This window comes from Galleria mellonella, unplaced genomic scaffold, assembly GCF_026898425.1.
Source record: "Galleria mellonella isolate WM207_F2 unplaced genomic scaffold, CSIRO_AGI_GalMel_v1 utg33, whole genome shotgun sequence".
Taxonomy (NCBI): domain Eukaryota; kingdom Metazoa; phylum Arthropoda; class Insecta; order Lepidoptera; family Pyralidae; genus Galleria; species Galleria mellonella.
This window is the reverse complement of record NW_026442079.1, coordinates 7,332,761-7,356,622: the sequence shown is the minus strand read 5'-3', so window position 1 is coordinate 7,356,622 and position 23,862 is coordinate 7,332,761. Positions and strand designations below refer to the sequence as shown.

Here is a 23,862-nt window from a genome sequence, read left to right as displayed (position 1 = left end):
GTCGAGGTTGAGAGCGACATAACACCTACTCGTGTTAGACATGCGCATCCAAGTGAACACATTCAGTTTCTATATCTCCTCTATAAACTTTTAGTTCAGTATCTTTGATCACAGTGATAACGAGATACTTTAGACAAATCGGATTGAATCAGAGTAATGTTTTTATTATTATTTAATTAACTAACTCCGAATTCTGCGGTTAAATTGTAGGCTCCTTGTAGCACATGGGATTTGTTAGTTCACTTGTCATACACGTATCTTTTGTACAAGTTCTTCAATATGATGGAGATGTAAAAGGAAGAGGATCATCTTGATCTTCTTCCCCTATTTGTGGTGGAAATTTCAGGGTAGATTTACTTTTTAATCTGTTTAATTTCAGAATAATTTTTCCATTAAATTTTGAACCTATTCCTTGTACAATATCGTTGATAAAAAGTATTTATATTGTCTCTCCTTTTATAAGCTTTTAGTAGATATACCTAGTAGATAGTAACGAACGGTCCATCGTTTCGGTGTAAGACAAATACTTAAGCAGCTAAAATATATATAAATATTAAAAAACTAATTATTGCTGGTTCGATCTTACCTGTATGAAAAATAACTGTATTTTATAAATGTCTAAAATTCTAATCTTATAACTTATTGCTTAAATCCTATTAACTGTATGAATATTGTTATACCTTATATATCTCCGTAACTAACTATAGATAATAATAGATTCAGAACTAGAAACTAATATATCTTTGATTATTTGTGAATCATGTCAAAAGAAATTAGCTCATTCATAAAAGAGGACAAAAAATAATGTTACTTTTGTGGTGCGTTACACACGAACAATCTAAAATGCAAATGAAGATCTGAAGCTAATGTAGTTATCTCGTGATGGCGTTCAATATTTGCAGCGTTGTAATAAAGTCTGCACATCACTGCGCAACACCTCGCAGCAACATTGTTGTTTGTCGCCCAGTGCGTTTGGAAAGCTATTATTCGAATCCATGCTCGATCGGTTACAAAAGCCCCCTCCCTCTTATACATACTTATTCACTTTTTGCAGTTGTCTACTATTATCTCATGGATTTGTTTGCGCCACTTTCCTCGCGTATTATCTTAAAATTTTATCGTCGAATTCTTATTTCAACATTCAATTGATTTTGAATGTTATTTTTTTCCATTTTCTCGTAAGTACTTATATAGTGCATTAATTTTTAGTCTGGTTGCGTTTATTACGTGTACCGTTTAAATTTTCACTTTTCAAGCTGCGCTCTGCTCTGCTATTTTAATTCTACAGAACAATGCCCACAATTTTCACTGTAAACTAGATTTGACACATTATCGTAATAATAATATATCTAATCATTAATTTATTATAAATAGTGCATCACCGGGAATTCATGAATAATATCTACTAATGTTCATATAGATAGGCCGTTATATAATTGATATGAGCGGATATTATAACTTTTATTGAACCTGGCTCGAGGCCGCCACACTTGGTAACTTGAAGTGCTAAGATACGTGACTAGGAATTGTATTATCGAATTTGAATGAAAGACTGCATGCTCTGACCGTCCGTTGGTTCATTGTGGCGTCTAATTTACAATCTTTTAGGATAAGGACGACTCATTTAATGTTTGAGGTCTTTTTTCGGAGTATTTTATTAGGAACGACAGTACAATTATATATTTGGTGTTGCATAGTTGCATAGTTGGCGGTAGGTAATTTAATAGAATTTTGTAGAGTCATATTACACAAATAATGTTAAGACATTTACAATAAGTTGTAATTGTATGTTTTCTAAATGGATATAAATACTACTATCAAAATTAAGGTTTAGAACACATACCGAGTTGAAAGATTTGTATATTTATTATGGTAGAGAATATATGCTAGTAGGTAGAAAATGTAGTACAGTGATTTGGTTTCAAGTCTCTAAAAACTGGTTATATTCCTGTAATGCCTGCCATGTGACGTCCCGTTCTACTAAGTAAAGATATAAAAACTACTATTAAAAATCAGGTTCAGAACACATACATAGTTGAAAGATTCGTATAACTATTATGGTAGAGAATATCTGCAAATAGGTAGAAAATATAGTGTGATGATTTGGCTTTAAGTCTCTAAAAACTGGTTATGGTCCTGTAATGCTGGCCACGCGACGTTCCGTTATACTAAGTAGAGCGTCGCTGCATGCATTTTGTATTAACGTTACTTATGTATGACAGCAGGTGATATTTAAATTATCATACATTATTTTACGATTCTTTCGACCTTTAAATTAGAAAGCTTTGATTTGTCAGAATTGTATATAATTTAATCTTTAAATACGTATTTCATAAATAATGTATAAGACATTATATTAGTTTTTATGAATCATACTACCTAATTGATGCGTAGTCAGTCTCATGTAATATACCTACTACGACTAATGAACTAATTTTGTTAATTGTGGCGAATGTGTCGTTTCAAATGTCCGCTTCATTAATTGTGAATTAAATACTCTCGATGCTTAGTCAAAACTATTGGTGAAAGCTCAAATTACAGAACAAAGTTACCTTTAAATATTCTTTTGTTCCGTAATTTAAAGGTGAAAGATTAAATTTGTTTTAAAATATCCTTAGTATGTTTAAAAATATCGGCACGTAACGCAATATTAAAACAGCGCTATAAACATTAGGGCTCAATACATTAAAGCCCCTTAACTGAAAGGATTTGGGACTGCGAGAATGTTGGGGCGAAGCGTCTATTCGTAACCAATGCGCAGGTAGTCGACCGCTGGTATTTAACAAGTCTCCCTGAGTCACAAAAACTTCAGTTAAGTTGTGCAACGCGTTCTGCTTTTGTGCATGTCGATATTGAGGTAAAAATTAAAAATTCCGTTATATGACAAATGTCTAAAATAAAGTTTTACAGTGGAATTACGCTTGAGTTCTGTTCCTGTGTTATTTTAAGTGGTTAAAATATTATCATATTCTGGCATCTATATTGTAATCACAGCGGGATTGCTTACGGCTGTTTGGATGGGGAGCGCTTGTAAAATATAGGGTGGAACGTCGACGATCCAACCATCATTCAAGGAGAACAAATTCTGAAGTTTTGCTTTTTTAGCATTGTTTTTTCAAACGAATTATAATTTCAGATGTAAGATAATTTAGAATTTTTTCGATTGAAATTTGAATTGTATAATACCTATTTATTCTGCAATTGGAAATGTGAAATTATTGGGTGGGCACGTAAGCCGCAAGTTTGACGGCACTGAGAAATGCTTATAGAATTTGCATATTATATGCGTGATGAGTATTTTCTAACGGTAAAATCTGAATTTATTTGTGAGAAATAGATATTACTTAAATTTATTGAGCAAATTAACAACTTGTAAGATTTTTGAATAATCATATGCACGGGACGTGATATTTTTTAAGTTTTGTTGTACCTTTTATTTATGTCATGTTTATAATCTTGAACAGTTTTAGATTTGTTAGCGGAAATATAATTTCTTAATTAGAGTTTTATATCTAACGTTTTATGCGTGCGCATATTAGACAAATAGGTAAGTTTATTTATTTTTTGTTTCAGAAATGGAGATAGGCGTACCCTGGTTTTCATTTTTATCAAGTGGAATATGGAGTTTTAGGAACGCAAGACTACAAAATAGCGTAAACATCGATTTTTCAGGTGAGTTTAGTGCTATGAGTCAATTAGAGTTTTTAAATTAATTAATCCAAAAAGGGATTGTACAGGCATTAACAATATTTAATTTTACTCAGTGTGAATACCCATGCCGAATAATTTTGTTGACTACACGTTTATATAAATGTGAATAGCGATCTAAAGAGATATTAAACAATTTGATAGTTGAATTACTTTAAAATTCTTTAGAACTCCGCTGTAAATTAACATGACAAAAGTGATAACTTTTTTTCTAAAATTGTAAATTTACCTACTAATAAATTATTAAATAAGTAAATAGTTGTAGTAAGTTAACAAGTAAAAAGTAAATGACAATAAAAACTGCCACATAACCTCACCAATCAAATCACTTGCTCGTGGACTAAAGTTATTTTCTGTTATGAAAAATTGACAATATTAATATCTGATAATACAAACAACAACACGCAGACCCTAACCAGTTTAAAAAAGATTAGCTTTTAAATAACCAGACCTTACAGTTAAAGTACGTATTAAACAGATATGAATGTAATAGGTACTCTATTGCGCATCCAAATTAAAATCTCACACCAAAACATTTATTCATCGTTTATTATATTTGTGTAGTTTTAGGTCACTACAATTTGTGAAAAAGTGCAAATGTTTATACCTCTTTCATTTTTTATGCTGTTTAATTTTAAAATATTGTTTCTGATCCGATTATTAGGAACACGAAATACTGCCGCCGCGCCGCACGGTAATCTTGGGATATTGCCAACTTTATTACCACAACATGGCACATAGACTGCGTTGTATTTTGCTTAGTTATCCATCGTATCCCTGGCATTTAAGTGGAAAATTCCAGCAGTTCTGGAATAACAATATCTATACAGAGTGATATAGACAAACTAAAATGGTCCACATAATACAATCAATGTGAGTGCCGAATGGAATAGATGCGTAATATCAATTTACTTTGTTATTATAAAATCCTTTTAATGTCACAAATATTTTGTCGTTTTTGCTACAGAATATTGTTTACAGAGTAGTTTTAAAATTTTTGATCAATATACATATGAAAACGACTTTTGACGTCTTACGGAATATACTTAATATTAACTATTACTTATTTAACAGATCGTTCTATATATTTAGTAGCTCAGATAACGTATGACGTTCCGCGAGTGCGTTATACGATACGGTTGTCATAACATCATGGTTATCACGGAATGACGTTAACGGCTTGTTTGTAGTAACGATTGTTTTCATACGGGCCAATCCCTATTGCCCGACATGTTTATATAGATTGATTACTAGTTTTCTTTACAGTTTTTCTTGCCGCTTTCCTTTTATAAAGAGGATATTATTTATTGTTGTGTTGTTATTGTTATTTTATTGTGTGCGTGATGATTCTAAATTATAATAAATCCAATATTATAAAATTGGTAACATATAAGTGCCTTGTAATGGGTGGTAATGAACAGTGACCCCGCTGGCGCTATCGGTATACACTAACAGGGTATCAGTAAGGGATGATAGGTGAAAATGATGATAAAGGTCAATTGGTTTATCGTGACAAATTCAACAATAATTAACCACGATGGTTTCCAGGGGAAACCGCGTGGTCGACCTGATAGAGTATGTTGCTAGGAATGTGGGCAGTCGGCCTCATTAGGAACAATTCTTTTCCGTCTGTACAAGTAACTGCGCAATTATTTCACAAATATAAATCTAACGGTCTTTTTACATACAAATAACAATAAAAACTTCACAATAGTAATTTTGACTAGGTTTATATTATATACAATCTAAAGATGTTGAGTGGCAAATTGATGAGCTTGGCTCCTTCAACTGGCTTCCAGTTAGCGTTGTGACTTACGGAACGAATACATGGCCCCCGGTTTGCATTGCGGAAGATCGCGCATGGAGAAAGGAATTGGGGATGGTCTGTGTCCAACAGTAAACAGATACTAGCTGATGTGATGTTGGGTTCATATTGTCACCGTAATGTAGAGTCTTATTACAGACTAGCGTTCTGGCCTGACTTCGCACGGGTAGATGGAATTTTTGAAAATAGTATAGAGCCTATGTTACTCGTTTATAATGAAACTTTCTGTAGATGAAAGATATTTGAAATCGTTTGAGTTTTTCAGTTAATTCATTACAAACAAGTAATAAAATTTTTCTTCTTTATAATATTAGTATAGATGAACATGTATTATTAATTTCTTTTAGTATATATGACAGGTTTCGTATAATTATAAGCATAAATTTTGCATAAACTCACACTTTTTTTATGATTATGTAGAAATTACTGAACTTATCTATATTACACGAGACTCGACCTTAATTATCAATAAATATTACATTCAAAACATTTTAATATTAAATTGTTTACTCCTTGTCGTTTGTCCTTCTTGTTGATACAAAAGAAACTGTGGTCCCACGTTATCTGTGTCGAGCCGAATAACATACCAAGATTTCATATTATGCAGTAGCTAGCTGTATATAAAAATTATTCATCGTAAGTCAATAATGACTGACTGATAATAAAATTGCTCTCTAAATTTAATATGTTTATAAAATTAAATTGCGAGGCAAAAATAATAGGATTGACTTATGTGATTTTAAAGTCATGTGTAAATTGATTTGTCTTAATGCCGTGTTGTTTTCATCATGATTGTTACAAGTGGTTTGACTCAAAGGTACTATTAGTGTTTTAATCGAAAATTCGTAGCTAAATTCTCAGAAACACGAATCGTTCAAATATCGTTGAAATTGAAGAGTCATTAGATTGTAATCGTATTCAAAGTCACGTATTATTAAAAGACTTGTTAACAAAGAAATAAAAAATGTAGCCAAATATACTCGTACTTCTCTATGTTGCGCCAAGTTTTAATTATCTATTCTAATATTACAAAGAGGAAAGATTTTATTGTTTGTTTGTAATGGATAAAATAAAACTACTTAACTGGTTTTTAAAAATTCTTTCACCTATAGAAAGAAACATTACTAGTGTCAATCGCTATGTTTTCGAAATTTCTATCTATCCATGCAAAGACGGGTCGCATCGCTAGTATTTTTTAAATTCAGTACAATTTATTCGGTAAAAAACATCAAAACAAATTAATCATCTTCCACACAGTCTATCCTTTTTTTCGAGATACCATGATTTGGTATCCATTATAGATAAATATGCAAAGTATTATAAAAAACGATTCGTTGACATTTTGACTGACGACTTTAAAATCAACACCGATGTTAGATAATAAATATGAATGGTTTCAACCATTGAGCCGCTACGATACATTTGAGGTTTTAGTTGTGAGCTCCCGACCACCGACCCTTCGAATACAATCACACTACTAATGTGTGTGTCTTTTTTATGTTCAGCTTCTGGTGGTGACACTGAGTAATAAATTAGTCCGAGAGATGCCTGCATAGACATAGATAATGCAAGTATTCTACTGCTATTATAAATGCAAGAGTTTGTGAGGATGTTTGGATGAATGTTTATTATCTTTTCACACAAAGATTATGAAGACTTACCTCCGAAGCAATGTAATCCAACAAGGTTATTTCAACAATAAAATTATGTGTACGATATTTATGTCGCAACTACATATTTACATTTATTCTATATTCATGTTGTACACGCCTGTTATTACTGTAAAGATAGATTCATATACACACGAAGAAATGTATTCAGGCCCTCTAGACAAGTGGCAAGTGAATTTGTCAATGGAATCGACATCGCTAGCGATTTCGTGAGTTGGAATGAGACATTAGGCGTTGCTATCTCATTCTATTTCACAGACTCGCTAGCGATGTCGATTCCATCGATGAATTCGCTTGCCACTTATTTAGAGGGTCTGGTAATAGATAGATATTTGAATATCGTTGCCTTTAATTAAACTGGAATAGTAGATAAATTGTAACCATATGACTGACCCATCTGGAAATAAGATTATAGGTATGTTATATCTATTTCTCTATTCTATTTTGCCAACTGATAATTTGTACTATCGAAGGCCCCCCCACGTACCGTGCGCTTCGACACTTAATATCCGTCTTAAAATTGTAAGGCTGAGAATGCAAATAATGTCACTTAGGTTTACTAAACATTTTTTATCGCGTTCTTATTACGAGTATGTACTCTATATATAGGTAGGTACCCTTTATGCAGAAATTCTAGTATGTACTCCTCTCTAATCGAAATCGCTATTGTGCCAAAAGTTGGTAACACAATTTGGTATTTTAATCATGATCATTTCATTTTCACGTAGCAACTAGGACTAGGACTAATAGGATTTAGATAATCATCATCATGCCAGCCGTTAACTGTCCACTGCTGAACATAGACCTCCCCCATAAAGGGGGTATTGCCAGTAATTTATAATTTACGATCTCGATTTAGATGGTGGATAGCATTAAATTTATATAGATGTCTAATTAGTTAATTAGCGACTTAGACTACTGTTAACTCATTTTATGATCCAATCAATGAATGACTTAATGTCATATATTCTATGATTCTCAATTTGTAGAAACATTTTTATCTTGTTAAGTTGCTATAAATTTACAAATTTACTTAGAAGCACGTTCTGTAATATGAGAGTATACTGCTAGTAATAAGTGCAGTGTGAATGAAGTCGTTAAAAGCGATAAGGAACGGTTCCAATGTCAATGTCACATACGCACAGATATATAACTTGGTGCAAAGGAAACAAACATTCCAATGTCTATTCGATATGAGAGGTCATTTATGTATTGATAAATTCGATTTTGCATTATTTCAGTGACATTATTTATGATATCATTATCTACACTCTAGTACACACTGTTTTAGTGGAGGTCAATCAGGGTAATTAATATATGTATTTAATAATAATAAAGTTGCAACAAAGTTACATGTCATTATGAAAGGAGTTGGTAGCATTATGATCTAGATATTAATTTAACTAGATAGCTTAACTGCTTGTACATTGTATTTCCAGTTTTAGCTGCAAAATAGGTTCAAAAAAATTTTTTTTTATTAAAGACTATTTCAATTAAATATCGAATCGGAGTTTCTAAATAGTTAATGTCGAAAATGTTTAAAGTACAAATAGTATTTTTAGGTGTTTGCTATCAATAAATAGGTTTTGTATCATTATGGCAATATGACAAGTAATTTAATAGTGAGTCGCTTGGTTTTTCCTATAAAAATTCAGGTACTTGTATTGTCTATCTCTATGTACCTATATCTATGATTTTAGTTATTATTAATCTAACGTTATTGATAATATGTGGTAATTTATGATATGACGTCAAAAACTATATCCCGCAGAAAGAATTTTAATGCGGTAAAATATAAATGTGGATACTTCTTGTATAAAGACGTGTTATTTTTATGTAAATTTATTCCGACTTTTCAGATTTCGAGTGATATTATTATGATATCATTAAAATTTTGTCGTTTGCTTATTAAGTTGGTTAACGTTACAACTTTTGTCTTTTTTATGTTAGTAGAAAGTTGCATCTTCGTCATTATTGTACATGTAGAATCATCTTTAAATTTTATTTTTTACTATTAGTACTAATATCATTCAATCAAAAAAGTATTAGTTTTCGTTAAATTCCTCCCGCCATTTTAAGTTCATGTAATTAAGTGCACGCCAATTTTGTTTATAGTAGTCAAAATAATGTCTTCCTCTATTTTGAGACGATTTTCATTTTTGTTTGAAACAAAGAATTTTGTTTTTCTCTTTAATTCACTCTCATAAATTTTAATACGACTAAAGTAAAAGCTACTTTTTTAACACAATTATAAAATTTTAGAGTTTAATATTGTCGGGCTGTGGCTGTGGTTATAGAATTGAGTAGAAAAAAAGAATGATTTTACTGTATATGCTATTTTTTATTGCAGTGATATCGATTGGTGTAAATGAAATGTTATTAAACATTATACATTTATTTTAAAATTTTCTATAACAATAAAAAAGCATTTGCATTAAAGGATTAGATCATTTTACAAATATATCTTGCTTTGTAAAATAGAGACTTGTATTGTGAACGACGGACTAAACGATTTGTGGATATTAATAATTAACTAACTTTTAATTATGGGCTCTCAGATGGCGATCGCCAGAGTTAATTGATGTCCGACCGACTGAAGAAGGTGCTAGATAACTCAGCGGACATTACTGTATATGAGAGTACTCAGTTATCCCTTATGAGGACTTTAATTTATAATTCTAGTTTATAAATAAAAAAAATTATATTCTTATATTGTAAATACTATTATAACATTTAACTTGAATATATTTTTATGTAACAATTAGTTATTTAGGACTTCATACGTGTGACTAGGATAAATAGTAGCTGATATTCCTTTTCACGTCAAGTACTTTATGTATATCAGATTTCATGACGTTTGATTGAACCTTAAGGGTAGGGTGTTGACAGAGAACAAACTCTCTTTTATCATATTAGTAAGGAATCAAATAATGTTGTTTTGTAAAGGTGTGTATTTGTTAAAAACATGATTTAATGAATGTCAATGCTACGTTTCACTCTGTACACACGTCTGAGGCCAGTCAGTTGCGTAGATTACTATCGGTGTTGATTAGTCACTACTCACCACTTTTTCTCATAATCCGCTGCATTGTGAGTGCAGAGATCAGCCGGTTGCGAACTTGAATGGCGTTATAAAAGCAGGCGAAAAAACAAGTGTCGTTGAACCCGAGGCGGTGATGCACTGCGCCAGCGTGCCGTTAGCTTTAACCGAGGTCAGGTAGGTATCGCTGAAGTAGGTATACTGACGTGCGTCTGAGTGGAAATATGTGAAACGACTCAGCTGACTGTTTTACACCCTCCATTTTACTGGCATGTCGAAAATGTAAGAAATATGCACAAGTTGTTTATTGTTTTCATTTGTTACTTTATTATTGCGAATAATTTTTATTTTATAAGTTTAGAAAAGTATTGTTATATAATTTGTATTACTTTTTTACTATTATATTCATATTCATGGTACAAGTTATTAACTGACTATGTTTCTTCCCATAATAGGATGGTATTGAATTATTAGTACCAGGCTATCCAGACAGGCCAGGCTCTGTTAATTTTTTTTTAGTTTTTGAGTATAACTAAAGAAAATAGTATTATTATGGTGAATAGATAAATAAAAAATTCCATCTGCTAACTCTGTTTTTTCCGGCTTTATGTTTTTTACTCTTGTCGCCTCTCGACGTAGAAAGACATTCTGATGAAAAATGAAAAGAGATACTCTATAGTCACAGAGATTCATGGTTGATAAATACCAGTTCACCAGAGGGAGACTTTGTACAAAAGTCGTTTGCTTGGGTACCTCTGTCCCATTCGTGTTTCGACAGTAAAGCAGCTGTGTTTGTATGGCTGTGTTTCGGTTTGAAGGGTGGGATATGGCGTAAATTTACAGGATACAGAGGAATAACAACTGAGTCCTCAGGAATGGCAACGCATGGGGGGTATCATGGGCGAAACAGAATACTCTGTTATGTTCATGGTACTTCTCATGTCTATAGGCGACGGTTACCACTTTCCATTAGGTGGGAAGTCAGCTTGTTTGCTATTCTAAGTTCTATAAAAAAAAATATACAATACTGATTTGGAAAATCCTTTTTTTATTTGAAATGAATTTTTATTAGTAATTAATTAAAATTAATTAAAAAAGTAATTAATCAGTTCAGTAATTTAGTTATTAAGTCAGAATAACTGATTTTGCCACATGTTTTGTTTTGTGGAACCCAATTTGCTTATTTATACCTAAGTAAAAATGGAGTGATAACCCACCAGTGATATCGGCATATACTGGCGGGGCACCAGTAAAGGATGATAGATGAGGATGAATGCAAGTCAGTTGATCTATCATGAGGCATTCGACTTGAATTAACCACAACGTCATTTCTAATCATTATAATAATAATCTTATTCCCCTCAATACCATCGGTTCAATTTGTTCGACAAGTCTGTCATTTTTAGGGTGATGAGGTTTACTGTACATAGAAATAATGTTGGTCAAATGCAAGTGGAACTTAGCCCCGTCTATATTGTCACAAGTTTCTTAAAATAAAAATAAGTTCTAAATATAAATAAACTATCGTATAATTGGACAATCTTATATTTAGTTATTTATAAATAACATATTATTTGGGTTTACGTTAGGTTAACATTTATTACTTGCCTTGTTTGTAAGAAAATGAGTATAAAAATAACAGCTTTGATAAGGCGTCAAAAATTTTATTTATATTCTTACTAGCTTTTACTAGCGATTTTGTTCGCGTAACCGGGATATGTTAACTAATCGGAATAAAAAGTAGCTTATATCCTTTTATACTGGATTTTTATAGTGATTGTTTTTGAAGTCTTTAAGGCTCTATAAATTAACAAACAAACAAACTCATTTTCACTTTACAATATTAGTAAAAAATTGTTAGGATGTCATACTCTTGTGTGAACGTGTGTAAAACTTATTATCAAATAGATTTATTTATCAATAAATAAATGTATTTGATGTAGCTTTTGTAGTTTAGATAAACGATGATCTTTTTATAACTTTATAGTTTTGTACTTTGTATACGAGGTCTGTCCGGAAAGTTCGTATAAAAGTGTTCTGGAATGCGAGAAAGAGGAGTGGGGAGGCCAGGTAAGCGCAGGACCCCTTCCTTATGTCCCTAACAATGCTTCAGTTCTGGTCTGACCGCCGTGCGGTGCGAACTGGCTTGTCACGCCATCTGTGAAGTTACCTCTTAACGAAACCCCGTCGGCATGGAGCCCGCTTCCGTTGAAGAGCAGCGCGTCGTAATCAAGTTTCTCTCGAAACTCGGCAAGAATGGCCGTGAAATTTTTGCCGATCTCAGAACAGTTTATGGGGATGATGCTGTGAAGGAACCAACCGTCCACAAGTGGCTAAAAAGATTCAGAGAGGGCCGAGAAAGCGTTCAAGATGACCCACGTTCAGGACGTCCTTCCACTTCACATTCCGACGAAAACGTGGAAAGAATTCGAACTTGTGTTAATGGGGACCGTCGTTTAACGGTCAGACAGTCGTGTGGCACGAGTTCGTCCAGAATTGGCGCGAGAGGGGCGTTGGATTCTTCACCACGACAATGCCCCTGCCCACACCTCTCTTGTTGTCCGTGAGTTTTTGAGTAAAAATTCCATTACGGTGACCGAACACCCCCCCTATTCGCCGGATTTGGCCCCGTGTGACTTCTTCTTGTTCCCAAAAACCAAATTGGTACTTCGGGGGCGGCATTTGGGGGATATAAATGAGATAAAAAAAGCTACGACGGGGCAGCTGAGAAACCTACAACCAGAGGACTTTCAAGGAGCCTTCTCACAGTGGAAACGGCGTTGGCACAAGTGCATTATGTCACAGGGGGAGTACTTTGAAGGGGATAAAATTGATTTACCTGAATAATTGTAAAATAAAATTTTAAAAAAACTTTTATACGTACTTTCCGGACAAACCTCGTATAATAATACTACGCATATGTATAGTAGGATTATTTTACATTCAACATATTGAGTATGTTGAAATTAAAAATGTGAAGCGCTAAAAGTACTTGACTCCATAGTGCAAATATGTGAGAAATTTTACATTAGTAAATCAGTAAACAATATTAGTACCTACATTAAGTATTTTTTTATTAAATTATTATTCATCTTAGTGGAGCCTTGTTTAGTAACAAAATACTTTAATAGTTATAACAAAAAGAAATAGTGGAATACAAAAAAATATGTAATATTGGTGGAATATAAGGTAATTAGTTTCCATATATATATACAGTATTATTGTTTAGATAATATATTTATTTCATTTCTATATGATTCCTAGTGGATTCAGATTCACGTGTTAAACTACGCAACAAGATTCATAGGAGGGGAAAAATTGCAAAATGGTTTCTATGTAGGGGTGGGTAAGACGTAAATTCGTTTAAGTCCATTTGTGAAGGGCGGGTTCCACGAGCTCCACGAGTTGTGAACGCAGCAACCACGCATGCGCTATACGATCGATTTCTAAATAGGTACAACAGGCTTTTCCGATATTCGCGAACGATATCACGAAGTTTTAACCTTATTACTATTAGAAGGACTGCCTTTACGATCCTTGCTTCATTAACGGACACTGAAGGCCTCCTGGTGTGGTAAACGTTTGACAAGAATGTAACTAATTTTCTATTAAGTATATTATTTTTTTGTAGATTTATATTACGAGACTAATTCTTCATTATATCTCTAAATGAAATTAACAAACATACATCAGATGATATATATATATATATATATATATATATATATATATATATATATATATATATATATATATATATATATATATATATAATCATCTGATGTATGTTTGTTAATTTCATTTAGAGATATAATGAAGAATTAGTCTAGTTTCATGTTTTTTATGTGTTTGATAACGGCAATCAAGTTAACTAGGATAATTTAATATTTTTAGTGGTATTAATTGTGAAGTTATTTAATGACTTAAATTTATAAATTCGATTTATTGATTTAAATTCATATTTAGTTGATTTTTTTATTAAATAGCCAGAAATCCTGGCGATTTGTCAAGGTACGATTCATAGATATTCAAATTATAGATATTGCAAAAACAATTCCAGCAAGAATATCCTACATATAAATAAAAAGGTTCTGATTGATTTATTGTCATGGCACAATCTTAAACTGAAACAGGCAGTTTTATAATTTTTTATGATATAGTTATACATTTAGAAAGGATTACCTGAAATTCCCACGGGAACGAAAGATAACGGGTATCACGCGTAGATACCGGTAAATAACTAGAAAAACATAATGTTTTTATACAAGGCGAGGCTGTGTAATGTCAGTTTTGCATACAAAAGCGTCTATAGTGTCGGGCTTCATGTCTGTGCCTGGTTTTTGTTTAAGTTCTGTTTTGTCACTAAATCTTATCGACAATTTTTTTATAGATGATGTCATGTAATCACGGATGAATTTCAAACTGATAAGTAACGCTGCGTATGTATATGCAAAATTCTACACGTTTTGACATTTGTACTTTAGTAAGAATAAGGAATACATAAGCCATCATCATCGATTATGAATGATTGATGAATGATGTAATGATTATTTTTTAAATAATTTTTTATATTAGATTTACTTTTAGAATTCTCGTATCAACCGATAATTTTCCACATCTGAACATAGGTCTCCCCTGTAAAGGGGATTCTGCCATTTGTAGACACGCTTGGCATGTGGGTTAGCAACTGCAGTAAGGTTTTGTTGATATTTTAAAAGAGACGCTGCTGCCCATCTAACGATCATTCCCTTACTCGCCTTTTGTGACATCCACGCGAAAGGAAGGTAGTCCATTCTATGCCAGGACTCACGGCAACTTATCTTTAGGATGGTTCCATATTATTGTAACCGACTTCAAAAAAGGATGAGGTTGTTTTTTTTTGTTGTTATTGATGTCCCTTTTTTTAACCACTGTTATTATTCAGTACAACTTTCTTATAAGTAGTGGCAAAAGGACGTTGGGTTCGAGTCTTTGTACCTTGTTTGTAAAATAACAAAATAAAATAAGTTTAATAAATACAAAAAGCTCTGCTTACACAGAGTGATTATCGTAGCATTCGTATTGAACCGTGGTTCAATGTTTCAAATCAAACGATTAATCGTACTCAATATAATATAGAAAGATAGTCGTTACATGTGGGGCCAAAGGCTGATAACGAAAACGTTTAGTTAAAAAGATAAATTCAACAATTATTTTTTTTTATTTACATATACTGTCACAGTACAATAGTATAATACTTGAATAAATGTCTGCGCAGTAGACTATAAATGCACCTCTTTATGGAGGCTTATGAATGCAAATGACTTGTGTTTTTATTATTAGAGGTTTATGTAAAGTGGCAAAATTGCGTATCTACTTTGAATAATTTAACATTTCGGCCACCTAATCTTAATCTATGCAAAGAATAAAGCCATTCAAGTGTAAATAATATAAACAACAGTGCAATTAATGTACAAACAATTGCTGGATGCCTACTTATTTGTAACTATAACTAATTATAGATTGTCCGTTAATTATTACACACGTTGCATGAATATTATACTTATTAACTAATTACAGCATAATGACGTCAAGAGTTGAGTTATACCACAACGTTCATTACTGTAATAGTCATTAAGAAACTTATCAAGTATAACGTCAATAGATTGAATGGTTATACAGTATAACAATACATGCTATTTAGTTTAAATACGTTGACACATTTTGTAAAAATCTGCAATTTTATTTAATTTTATCTCACAAGGTTCGCAATAGCCGAAGAAATGTAATTTAAGTCGCACGTTACCTTCAAAAAGAAGGACGTTCTTAATTTGGTTGTATTTTATATTTATTACGTCATAATTCTGTCACTTGTAAATCAATTGTGAATATGAAGGGGTACACTTACAGATTAGTCTCATAACAATTTTGTCAAAATCGGTTCAATAGTTTAGTTTTTAAATTAAAATAACTGGTTTTGTCACAATTTATGTCGGTTTTCTTTTTAAACACAATCGTGATTATATTTTTTTCTTACCGTATATACAACATAATCACTCTCCGTATATTTTTTTGTAAAACACACAGATTTTGATACGGGTCTTTTAGATATTTTTTTTTTTTACTTAGGGTTTGTTTTGCATCTGTTTTTAAATTAAAATAACTGGATTTGTCACAATTAAAGTCGGTTTTTTTTGTGAAACACAATCGTGATTATATTTTTTCTTAACATATATACAACAAAATCACTCTTCGTATATTTTTTCTAAAACACACATAGATTTTGATACGGGTATATTAGATATTTTTTACGTAAGATTTGTTTTGCATCTGTGTGAAGTGGGTGAGTGGTTGCTAAAGATATTTATATTAAAGTTTTCCTTACTGTTTCCTTAATGTCTATCTGAAACTATAAACATAATATTCGTTCAGGTTATTTTTATTTTACTACATCTAAAGAGGCCATGAAGGTGAAAAGTGTGTATGAATATTTGGTCAAATTTGTTCAACTAATAGTGAAGTGTAATAAAAAATAGAAATGCATGTTTATTTCTATTGGCGACATTCTGAAGTAATTTATAATTTTTGTCATAAAATGTAGTTCCTAAAGACGTTTAACCTAGTTATAATCTTAACATTACACCTTTGTGTTGGGAGTAAATCAATATAGGTGTAGTCATTAATTGCTCAGGTTGCGCCGTATATAAAGTACCTAGTTGTCAATAAAAGTCAAGACTCATTTGATGCTCCCCTTTACAACACAATAAAGTGTCGTTTGCTGCCTGACTGCAGTATAGATATATAGGTATACAATAATTATTTTATTTTGTTAATGCAATTGAATTGTTAGGATTAAATTTTTCGATCATGTTGTGTTTTTATTATAGAATATTTTTTATTAAGAGTCTTCATGCTTTTAATTAATATTGCCTCGATTTTAGTATACATTATTTTTAATTAAAACATTGGATATATTAATTGACAGGTTTTCTATATTTTTAGAGGTTGGACAATTAGTAAAGAAGTTGGCAATATTATACTGGATTAAAATGATTAATATTATTTAAAAAGGTTATAGAAGTAGTTTAATTAAAATACATTTAAGTCGAGTGAAATTACCATAAGAGTGGGCTTTAGCTTGCGCCTGCGCGAACTAGATGTCAGGGATGCGAGCCTTCCAGGTCGCTCCTTGGTAACTATAAACAGACGCGGCACACTTTACCCGCAACGCCACGTATGGCTGACGTGACGACACTCAAAGCGTTGCAATATGCCACGTTACTAATTTAAATGCAAATTAGAAGATCTCAATACCTGCCTTAAAGATATTTTCAGAAAATAATTTAAATGTTACGTTTGCTTCTTCGACAGGTAGAGATGGCGTTGGTGATAGATAGCTTGGCCTTCGGCAACATGACATGAATTGTGAGACAACATCGGTAAGTTTTATGAATTTAAATTAAATTTAAATAAGTGAAAAGTTTGTGTTATGCTCTAAGCGAATTTTATATATATTCTATGTTATATTTATAACGTGTATTGTGCTGTGCAATTATTATGTGCTTATAACCAATAATTAGATGTAATTAATACCTAAGCACGTGTATTGTATTTTGTGACTCAAAAAATATTCTCTCTTGTTACAGAATTTCTGTGGATTGAGATTATGGCTGACTAAACAACCGTAGGCGTTAATGCTGATTGATGTCTTGAAATTTTTAATCCAGTGTTCAGGTAAATATATTTGTTTTTCATATTTTATAATAAGTTTACATAAATTATTATATATAGATTTAAGAATGTTTAAAATTGACGGTTTTTCCAAGCGAATCATTTTCGTTGCAGATGCGATTTGTTTTAAACTGTTATGTAATTATTTAATGTGTGTAATGGAAATGGCAACCTGTAACATTATTGTAACGAAACTTCTCTCTTTAAAGTTATTGGGTTGCTATTTCCAACAAAATTGTGACTTTATTTATGCTAAACGAACATGATATAGAAGTATAAGACGCTGGCGTTTTAATTTAGAATGGTATAAAACATTTGATAGATGATACATTTGACAGCTCGCAATACGGTGCGCGGCGGAGGCAAGCGGGGGGCCTGTACAGCTGATCGCCCGACTTACACAGGTAGGTAACAGAACGCGACGTGAGAGAAAAAGTTTTTCCTATTGTTACAATGGCAGCGAATTTATACATCGTTTTCATTATAATGTGCCTACTTTTTTCTCTCACATTTCGCTATTAAATCATTGTTTTCTTTAATTATTTACTTTGAAATCCTAATTTGACATTACTACTAATTTAAACATGTCTTTTTTGAGCTATGGCGATATTTTTTGTCATCACCTTGCGTTTTCAATATATATACCTTTTGTTTTTATGTTCAATCGATCATTTACTAATTATACTTTTATTTTCAATCATCAAAATTATCCTTGTGTAATGACTAAAAATAGCGACATGTGTTAAGTTTATAATTTTATGTATTTATTTTTATTTATTTTATTCAAAATCATTATTATTTGTTCTAATGAGAATTTTCAACAAAAATCTCACTTATGAAAAATACATGAATTGTATTCCAGAATATGTGTTCTGTCTGATACAGAATTGTCAAACCATGCTTTTATTTTAAACTTAAACTTTTCGGATTTTCCGTTTGATATTATAATCACTATATAAAGTATGGACGTAACTAAATCTTGCGTGTGAATTAGGATATAACCTGTGTACAAAATTTTATTTAAAATCTATTCAGTAGTTTTTGCACGAAAGAGTATTAAACATCCATCCATATATCTTCACAAACTTTGCATTTGTTATAGTAGTAGTCATCGGAATATGACCTAGATGAATCCAAAGCACACACACAGCTCTTTAAACTTAGGCAAGTATGTCTCTTTGAGGCAGAAACTAGAGCCATAATAAAGTATTAAGAACTAATTCTAAATTTTAACTATATTAATAATAATATATTTATTTACTCGGATAGTCAAGCACTTGACTTACACGGGAATAAATCAAAAACTAAAAACAACTTCTTAATGTTATTAAATGACTTGGACAGTAGAAATAACATTCCTGATTACGGATTCCTGGTCACGCATATATTCATGGAAGTTAAACATCTGATCAATTAGCAAAAAAAGGGGCAAAGAATGCCCAAATAGGACCAGAGCCTTATTGTGGCATACCTCCAAGCTTAAAGCTCAGACATCTCGAACTTGAAAGCTTAGAAGCAGCAAGTATACTTGGTATACTTGGTATGTATTAACAAGGGCTCTCACGGGAGGCTGCAAACTAAACAAGCACATGGCCCAATTAGGTTTATGTCCAAAAAGTGTTTGCCGATTGTTTCACAATGAGGGCAAAATACAGCAGCATTTAATTTATAGTTGTAGTTCACTCATACATAAATGATATATCACATTTGGAAAGTACACTTTATACCCTGAGGAGATACAAAACATTGCTACAAATAACATTTTAAAATTCCTATAATAGGAATTAGTAGCGAATTTTAAAAAAGGTCGAGCACAAAAGATCATGGAAAGGTTATTATAGGTTTTTCTGCCTGAAAAAGCCCGTCTTTTAATAAATAGTAATAGAGTATAATAATTCTCATGTTTTAATGAAACAATAGAATAAACAAAATGATCTAACAGTGCAAATCGACTGATATCAAATATTATAATAATAATAATACTTGAATAAACTTTAGAAATATATTTTATAAAGATATGAAGATATGGTCGTTCTCTACTTGATCACGCTTACGGCTGAACGTATTTGATTTAAATTTATACATAGACAAAATTCTAGATTGACACATAAGATATATTTTAATTTAGCCAGGGCGTAGTTTACAATGAGTAAAATGATTAACTTTATATTCGGTTGACAAATTGCAATATCCTAATTGAAATATACCGATTCCATTAAAACTAAAAATGTTTATTTTTTTATCGCTATTATAATAGTATAATATAACTATTAAATTTTAAATTATAAATATTTGTTTATTAAAATTTTAAGTATAAGTATTTTTAAATTAATTTAAAACTATTTTTTGACCGTTACTTTGCATTCGTAGTTTTCATATATATATCATATTCATAGAAAAAATAATCATTATTTCAGCTGTTAACCATCCATTGCTGAACATAGGCCTCCCCCATAAAAGGGGTTTTGCCAGTAGTTGCTGCGTTTGGCAGGCAGGTTGGCACCTGCAGTTAGGCTTTGGTATTTTAAGAGGGTCGCTGCTGTCCAATTTCGGTTATTAAGTTCCCTAAGTCACCTCTTGCGACACACACGGGAAAGGAAGGAGTGGCCCATTCTATGCCGTGGCCACACAGTTTATAAATAATACTTTTTGTCAATAAATATTTATGTCATAAAATACACAGACGGTAAATATTTATTATTTTTAACGATAAAATATTATATACACAAAATTTAAGATCTTTTTTGCGCAGTTTCAATTTGTATTTCGTAAATATTCACTAAACACTTATGATATACATTAATTATAAAAATACAAAACGATTTTCGCTGTTTACTTCTAGCGTCTTCAAATAAAACATCTGTGTACTGACTTTGCAAAATTGTAATTTTTCAAAACTTTTATAATTGTCTCAAAATCATTACTATCCTTTTTAGGAAGTATTCTAGGAAGCGAAACCGTATAATTTTTATAAATAAATATGAGTCACACTTTGTAGTCGTACCTTAAAAAAAAATATTTCAATAAAATCTATGTGCAGTTATTTTCGGCTGAGAAGCCTATATAGTAGTAAATTTAAAAATAAAAATCAGTAATCATAAAATTTATTTCCGTTTTGTACGTTATCACAAGACAACTGAATAGACTTCATCAAATTTCTCTGATGTTGCGATGTGATTAGAAAATCTGTGGCAATTGGGTAGCCCTATTTATGAAAAGATCTTTGAGAGTTGGCGTAATAACAATCACATTCTGTTTTTTTGAATTAAATTATTTTTTGAGCACTAGTCGGACGAAGTTAATTAGAAATCGATATGGATATATAAGCTAAAATTGAAGTTGTTAACGACTTTGAAGGGAGTATTCTACTAGCGAAACTGAATATTTTCATCGTAGAAAAATATGGTTAGCTGCTGTTTTCTGACCTAATATAACCTACAGCATGAATAGTTTTACATAGTGCTGACGGTTTTGATATTGTAATTGAAATAGGTACTGTGTATGATATTTTTTTCTGATTTTCTATTGATATATGTAATTAATATTTCTGCGCGATGAATTATTAAACATCGCATAATAAGATTTGCACGCCTAATTAAGACGAAACAACGTTTTACATAAAGTATTTGAAATGATCAACCATGTCCACCTGTACTTATGTAATAAATTATTCATTAAAAATTAACCCATGGCGCAGTCAGTTTTATATTAAAATATAATATGCTTTCATAAAAAAAATATTAAACCGAGTAATTTTGCAGAATACGTCGTGGGTATTTAATCTAGTAATTATAATTATTTTCTTATTAATAAAATGAAACTAAAGTTTTGTGTCAAATTCATCAATTCATATAAAATGTTATCATTTAATGCGAACAAAACACTGAAGTAAAATGCAGTAAAATTAAATAACAAATTGTAAAATTAATTAATTTTAAATCCCTTGATAATTAATTTATCTTTATAGGTTTTTTTGAACCGAAAGAAGATCGACTAAACAAAATTCAATAACCCGACTCTTAATTTTCGATTGATAAGAAATCTCACTCTGTGAGAAATCACTATGTCTCAATTCGTATTCTAAATACCATAATTTGAGATTTTGTTCCACAAAAAAAAACACGAATACAGTTGTGGCAAAAGCAGTTATTTTGCTTTAAAGAATAAACTACTAAATCGATTTAGATACTTTTTTATGGGACCAATCAGAACGTCTATCCTTATAGATAAAAAAGATTTTTTCAAATCGGTTTATTAATGACGGAGTTATGAAGTCCCAAACAAAAAATACAATCGAAATAAAAACCTCCTCCTTTTTTTAAGTCAGTTAAAAAATGTAAAAGTACTTTTTAATCATACAATATCCTTGATATACCAAATAAGCTATTTTTTTATGATTGTGATCTACTATATTTGTAACTAAGAAAAAAAAACGAATGGTAGTTTTAGTTGTTGTTTTTTTTTCAACCGACTTTCAACATAGGTGGTCTTCTCAATTTGACTATATTTTTTTCTTGTGTTTGTGTTACGCTATATTTTCGTCAATGTTGAATAGATTTTGATAATTATTCTTATAAACGAATAGAAATACTATTCAATAATATAGTCGGGAACCAAATCGTTAATTAAACATGGTTTTCGCGTTAAGTTATAGAACAAAAGTTGTTAATTACAGGGAACTCTTACAGTATAATACTCTTTTCAGTTCGGACATGATTCATTTCCAAACAATTCGCTACAGCTAAGTAAGGTTTCTTTTTCAATTTTTAAGAGCATTATGCACGGCATTGCTGTTATGTTGCAGTCGATTCGAATAATATATTTTCATTAAAAGCTTTTAGAGTAGTTACTAATTTGATTTCATTGTTCTTTCATTCATTTACTACGCTGCCCTCTGCAGTTTTAAAATTATTCTTTGTAATATTAATAAATGGATTTTTTATTAAATGTAAAGAGTCAATAATATAAATATATAATATAAAAAAATTACTGTAAGAAAGTTGTATGATTTAATTATTATTTTTTGTAAATTTAATCATTTTATATAAAATTTTCATAGTGGAATTTTATCTAATTCGTTGTATGCGTATTATAAACCCTAACTCTAGTATCAATTCTAGTAAAAATTAAAATCATATCACTCATATTACTGTCATAATATTGTTTTCTATTGATGAAAACGTTTTTATTTATTTTTTTAATTCGGGTTTGTTCGTTAAAATCGTATTCGTAATTGGACAGCTTACTCCTATATACAACCAAATCATATCAAAGACTAGATCTCAATAGATGACGTAATTATATGTGGTTTAACCTTAAATACGTTTAAATAAGCCCACTCGAACCTTGGCTTAATTAAAATTTCAGAATTCGGAAAAGATTGAAGGATTAATTAATAACGTTTATTTATTTATTTATTTTATTTATTATAAATATATAATATAAAAAAATTACTGTAAGAAAGTTGTATGATTTAATTATTATTTTTTGTAAATTTAATCATTTTATATAAAATTTTCATAAATTTTCATTTTCATTTCAAAATTTTCAAACTATTGAGGACAGAAGGGAAAAAATGTTAGGACACTTATACGACACTACGAACTTATGAACATTATAATAGAAGGTAAGATAGAAGGAAGAAGGGGGAGAGGGAGACCGAGACATAGTTACATCAGGCAGTTCAAGGAAGGAGTTGGTGTCGTGTCGTATCAAGAGGTGAAGAGACTCGCTGAAAATCGTAGTGAGTGGCAAGAGCTCCACCGACAAGAGCGCAGCTCTTAAATGGATAGATAGATAGATTTTTTTATTTAGTTTATTTGGGATAAAAACAGATTTTTACAAAATTCAATACATATTACACATTTACTTCATGCTAGCCAATTATAGTTATCCACAGCGTAAAACAT

General features: G+C 31.1%; 1 long non-coding RNA gene across 1 annotated transcript in view; it reads left to right on the top strand.

The window, feature by feature from the left end:
- Positions 1 to 23,862, top strand: part of LOC128201071 (uncharacterized) — a 53,944-nt gene that overhangs the window by 3,865 nt on the left and 26,217 nt on the right. Inside the window, exons 2-5 of the long non-coding RNA XR_008253056.1 lie at positions 3,574 to 3,672; positions 17,594 to 17,661; positions 17,869 to 17,956; positions 18,292 to 18,357. This is a non-coding gene — a long non-coding RNA (uncharacterized LOC128201071). The remainder of the gene's footprint in view (positions 1 to 3,573; positions 3,673 to 17,593; positions 17,662 to 17,868; positions 17,957 to 18,291; positions 18,358 to 23,862) is intronic.